Raw genomic sequence first — 6,767 nt, 5'->3', positions numbered from 1 at the left:
TTACTGATATACACACATGGCTGTCAGAGGAGCAGCAACAATGTGTTCGAGTATGGCATAATAGAAAAGTATTAAAGAACAAAAAAAAAAATGTTTAGTTAGTACACGTGATACTATTTGTACTCGGAAAATACGTTGTATAGTAAATATATGTATGCACATCAGGGTGGTCCAAAAGTGCATGTGAAAAGGTAAAGTCGAAATTTTAATGCTCTCACCCCCTAGGATTGTTCTATACCAAAAAAACACACCGCTATGTTTTTATTTTGAAATCAAAAAACATTCAGAGGTAGGCCAAAGTGCTCAAAGTTTTCCATGTATTATGTATGGGAAAACACAAATTTTCGTAGAAACAGCATAGAATTCTTGAAAGTCAATATTTTTTAATCGGAAAACACCGCTTCTCCACGGAAGACTTCCAATAATAATACCCAATCGTTTGTTTTACCATTTTTTAATACTAGTGATTTTTTAAAGGTGCCTCATTAAATTTTTTAAAAAATTGTTAAATAATCAATTTTATTTTTTTTACCACCCTCATGTATGTACATAAACATGTGTATACAGACATTATATTTATATTAATACTACACAGTGATCGATGATATATAATCAATATTTTGTTTAATTCATTGATGACATAGAGTATTTGTTGTACAACTCTAATGTGTGACTTTGAACAATATTGGTGTGTAATTGGCTTAAATGAATTTCCTTGGTGACAAGGAATTACATGTAATGCATGTAATTGGTAGCTTAAAAGTTTGAGTTATTAGCTTCTGAAAAAAAGGTGCCGATATTTGCTTAAAGAGCAAAACGGCAAGTTAAGCGTGAGAATTAGTTTTTTTATTTTTATTTTTGGTTTAGCATTAAAAGGAGTTTAGTTTTTTCTTTCTTGTTGCCGCTTTATGGACAAAACATATATGTATCTACCTATGTATGTTGTAAGTACTTAAATAGTATAATGCAGAGGTGGGCAAGGCCGATGCCGAAAATACCCACATGTAAATTATAAATGCTACAAAAAGCCAAGAAAAAAAAAACAAAACACAAAAATTTTATTTTTAAATAATATTATTAATAGAAATGATTAGTTTTATTATTATTCTAATTTACGTAAGATAGATAATAAAGAAACTTCAAAAGATCCCTTTGGTCAAATTTTAAAAATTTGATTTTACGTCAGTTAAAACCGTTCGTAACGCGTTCTGTTAAATGTTGGTTAGTTCGTTTCTCAATTTTCCCTACTTTGCAAGTTTTTTTGTGTACGCAAACACAAAAAGCTGATAGTTTTCGTAACTTTCAATTATGGTACATTTCCAGTGCCTTATCTTCTTTTAATTCCACAAACTCCAACTCTTTTTCGCTTTTCTTAAAAAGGAGTATTTCGGATATTGTAAATTCATCCTCAATTATGTTACATAGAAAGATGGTTTATTTTTATGGTTTATGTATATTTACATAAATAATTTCAAATCGGCAAATCTTTTTTCAAAATCTGCTTTTAAATCATGTGCAAATATTTTTTCTAGCCATGGAAAATGATGAAACATTTTTTGTAGAGACAAATTCAAGTTTTGCAAATGTTCCATCATATCGGTAAAAAAGATTAAGTCAGAAAGCCAATTGCGGGTAATGTTTCGAACTCAACTCCCGTATGTGTATATAAAAAGAACAAAATAAATAAAAAAAAAACAAACAACACAATGGAAAAGAATGTCTAGCAAAGAAATATGTATTTTAAAAAGTAAAAAGAGGCAAAATGTTCTAAGCGAAGAAAAAGCAAAGCTAAGCGAAGGGCCGCATTTGGCTCAAAGAGCCAAGTTTGCCCAACGTTGGTATAAAACAATATTTTAATATATGTATAGTGAAAATTATGAATAAAGAATATAAAAAATATTTTAATAAGAGTTAAAAATTTAGAATAGAAAATTTGGGCGATATATTGCGAACTTATGTAATAAAAAAGTACACAGCTATATTTTAATATATGTGGAGATCTTTTTATATAAAACAATATTTGAATAAATGTATAGTTAAAATTTTGAATAAACAAAATATAAAACAATATTTTTATAGTGAAAATTCGAAATTTTCATCAGACTAAAAACACCAAGTTGGATGTTATTTTGCTATCTTATTATTTCTTTGTATATAAATTTTAGCAAAGAATTATATAAAGACTATAGGGTTGCTAGAAAAAAGGGATCTTATTTTGGAAATCAGAAGTTCCTGTTAAACCTACCCTCGCGCTCCCCTTTTATCTAGAATCTGCCGTCTTTATTTTTGTTAATTCAATGCCTAATGGAAATTCGACATTAGGGTTTGACATTCAATATGAATATTATTATTCGCCCATGGTTAGGTTCACATCCAAAGCGAATTCATATAAGGTCAAATTTCACCTTTTCTTCCCTGAATGAAAAAGGGAGACAGAAAATACACACGATTGAGAGAATACAAAGGTTGCGCCGATCTCGGACCGTTATTCCTCTCTTAAGGAATTTGACAGATTCGTTGTTTGCATGACGTCACACTAGTGCAACTTGTTTACGTTTTCCTTGCAACATTTTTTCTTCTTCTTCCGTTCTTGCTCACATTTTGGCATTTCTCTCTCGCAATTGCAGCAGTGTGACATCACACAAAAGTTACTCTCAAAAATCCTCTCTGATCGGCGCAATCTTGTATTCTATCATTCTTGGAAAATACAAACACTCTCACGTTTTCTCTCCCTCACTAGTGAAATACAAAATTTTGACAATCAAACGCTGCTCACAGCTGATTAAATAGCAACACATTACTAGAGTTCACTCTTTGAAACTGTGTGCGTTTGAGTGAAAATCGGTNCCTCACTAGTGAAATACAAAATTTTGACAATCAAACGCTGCTCACAGCTGTTTAAATAGCAACACATTACTAGAGTTCACTCTTTGATGCGAAACTGTGTGCGTTTGAGTGAAAATCGGCAGTGGCCTTATTATATAAATTATAATTTTATAATTGTTGCTTCTTTTGTAACTTTTATTTTATTGCTTATCTCTGTCTTTCTGGTAACACAACCAAAAAAGAAAAAAAATGACACCATCGAAAAACCTCTTTCATTACACTACCTACCCATAAAAATTCCCTCCTCATCGTCGAAAAGTCAGTAATGTTCCTGTAGATATGTACATATGTACACACATGAATGTGTTATGTAAATAAATATTCAGATCAAATCAAGGCGAATTTATATATTTATATAAGGTGGTGATGTTTCATCAGCTGTGTATTGCGTTTGATGGTACAAATTTTGTAATTTTTGTGAATCAAGGATAGTGTTTATATTTTCTGTCACCCTTTTTCATTCGAGGAAGAAAAGCTAAGATAAAAACCCGCTAAAACAAAATACAAATCGCCTTGGATCAAATATCAAAATATTGTTTGATTCACAGTGTGGTTTGTTCATTAAAACTTTTCTTCTTTCGAAATCAATATTTAGTAAAAAATTTCAAATGAACACATCAGCTTGGATTGGATTACTTCAATTACTTTTGCCTGTTGGTCTGTTTTGTGCTGCTGCCTGGAAGGCCAAATGTTCTAAATCTATTGCTCATGTTTATATTTGCTTCAAAAATATGTATGTACATATTAAAATAATATTTAATTTGTTATTTGCTTTTGTTATACTTTTCAGTAACTGCCGGCTCTCGCTTTGGCTACTCGGAACCGAATCAACGTCGTTGGGCACGGCACCATGGCCACTGTGCTGGCAAGACGCAGTCACCAATCGCTGTACATTCGTCTAAAGTAAATAAGTGTAATCCCATTGATGATAATTGTTTTTACACGAAAGCTTTGCAAAATTTAGATTTTGGTTCAAATATTGTAAATTTGTATTCGTCATATGAGTAAGAATGTGGTGGGAGAGAGTGCATGCAGTGGAATAAAACAAAATGAAACAGAATTTTAGAGGCATAAATTGTGTAATNGGTTCAAATATTGTAAATTTGTATTCGTCATATGAGTAAGAATGTGGTGGCAGAGAGTGCATGCAGTGGAATAAAACAAAATGAAACAGAATTTTAGAGGCATAAATTGTGTAATTGATAACACAGGTCCAAAAAAAAAAAATCGATGAAAAGTTCCTTTGACCAAACCTAGTCTATCATATTTTTTGGGCTCGCTGAACACAAATCTGAAGTCCCTTTTGTTTCATCGCGTCTAGACCTAACCTCAAAAAACACCTCGGATTTTCTCTGTGACGTGAACTTCGAGATGTTTTTTTTTTAGGTTGGAGTAAAGTTCAGACGTGATGGAACAAAACGGACTTCAGATTCGTGTTTAGCGACCCCAAAATCATATAACAGACTAGGTTTGGTCAAAGGAACCTTTCATCGATTTTTTTTTTGTGGACCTGTGTTATTGACTCAGCACATCACTACTGCCGTCATCTCGACTGTGACGCCAGCAAAACAGCTAATTCTGTCAAATTCACTGAGAGCCGATTAGCGGTGTTGCCATCGGCGCCACCTTCTGAATTCTCTCCACCGTGGACCATGAAGTTAAATATTCGCGTCGTTTATACATACATACATATGCGTAACATCTAAAGTATTAAAACCACCAAAATTATTTCTTGTGAAATATAAATAACCTCTTTTGGAAGGACTTCGTATAATAATAACACCCCCATATCTCTATGTTATACGACGCGCTAAATGCGAATCTGAAGTATGTTAGCCCTCATCAGCCTTAATTTCCGCCCCTCATCTTTTTTGGCCTCAAAATTCTACCCTCAACGTCAAGAATTTTTACTATAAAATAAAATGAGTTAGTTTTAATGTTTGTTATGCGTTTAATGCAATAAATTAATGCAATAGCATTCATTAACAAAGTTTAATGTTAATGCAAAAAATAAATCATTAGCATTATTTCTTCGCAATTAATGCAATGCATTTTTCATTAACATTAAACTGCTATGCATTAAAAATTTAATGAATTTTTCACAACTCTGGTACATACATATAAACAAATATTACTATTATTTAAATAGTAACACATTAAATATAAATAAATTCAATTATATAACAATTTTTCCCTTAAGGATGCATGAAAACGTACACCTAATTAATGTGTGCACATTAGGGTGGTCCAAAAATACACGTGGAAAAGTAAAGTCGGAATTTTTATGCTCTCACCCCCTAGGATTGTTCTATATCGAAAAAAAGTCGGAATTTTTATGCTCTCACCCCCTAGGATTGTTCTATATCGAAAAAAAGTATACCCCTATTTTTATACCTTTCATGAGCATGAAATGGTATTATAACTTTGGTCCGATGTTTGTAAGTACCAGAACAAAAAGAGATAGACCCATGAAAATGTATACTTATATGATCAGAACGTCGAGCTGAGTTGATTTAGCCATGTCCGTCTGTCCGTCTGTCAAACATACATATGTAAATTAGGGTGGTCCAAAGCCAGTAAAGTCGAAATTGTAATGCTCTTACCCCCTACGATTGTTCTATATCGAAAAAAGTAGACCCCTATTTTTTTTGAAATCAAAAAATATTTAGAGGTCGCTCAAAGCGCTCAAAGTTTTCCATGCATTTTTATATGGGAAAAAACAACTTTTTGTATAAATGGAAAGAATTCTTGAAATTCGATATTTTTCGATCGGAAAACTCTGGTTCTCTTCAGGAGACTCTCAATAATAATATCAAATTGTGTTATTTAACCATTTTTTAATGCTAACGATTTTTTATTGGTCTCCTCATCGCATTTTTCGGGGTTATTGTGAGTTTTTGGCGGATCTATAAATTATAGTTGCAATGAAAAAATGGTTAAATAACACAATTGGTTAATACTATTGGGAACCTCCTGCAGATCAATAGGGTTTTCCGATAGAAAAAGAATGATTTTTAAGAATTCTATACCATTTCTGCGAAAGGTTATACTTGGAAAACTTTGTGCGCTTTGAGCGACCTCTAAATATTTTTTGGTTTCAAAATATAAAAAAAAATATGGGAATATTTTTTATGGCATAGAACAATCCTAGGGGGTGAGAGGATAAAAATTCCGACTTTACTATTTCACATGCATTTTTGGACCACCCTAATGTACATGCATACATGGTAGTGCACAGTATTAGCATTCAAAGCGGAAATTTATAAAAAAAAGAAAAAATATTGAAAATTGAGTTGTCTTGAATGGAGACTGTTTGTGTTTCATTGTGAATTCTAAGCTACAAACGGAATGAATTTTTATTATAAAACTTCATTTTTTGCAGAAAAATTCATCTTCAGTTTCTTTCTGCATATGCATGATTGAAGAGTACACCTATTCGTATGTAGTATATGGGCAAATCTCCGGAATCGTGTGCCTTTTTTTCACTCACCTTCAAATAAATTTTACAATGTAAATTTACTTTTTGTAAAAAACTTGGGCCATTTTGATAAAAAAATTTAATAGTTCTTGTAACTTGTTTAATTTTTTCCCCCTTTTAATAATGTTATTTTAACTTTTTCAACGTAAAGCAGAGGCATTCAAAAGCCATGGCTAAGGCCGGGATTTTTATGCACTAATAAAGCAAAGATATAAGATAACATAAGAACAAACAATACATGCAAAAAAATTTCTCGCATTTGTTACGCTTTTTATTTATTATACCCGAGCGCACTTGTGCACAAGGGTATATTAATTTTGTTCACATAACGGTTGTTTGTAACAGCCAAAACGAATCGAGATAGATATAGACAAATGTATACATAAATGATCAGGATGAAAAA

The sequence above is a fragment of the Rhagoletis zephyria genome, unplaced genomic scaffold (assembly GCF_001687245.7).
Source record: "Rhagoletis zephyria isolate East Lansing unplaced genomic scaffold, Rhagoletis_zephyria_1.1 Rzeph_scaffold_04021, whole genome shotgun sequence".
In the NCBI taxonomy this organism is placed as follows: domain Eukaryota; kingdom Metazoa; phylum Arthropoda; class Insecta; order Diptera; family Tephritidae; genus Rhagoletis; species Rhagoletis zephyria.
This window is presented reverse-complemented; position numbering follows the sequence as displayed.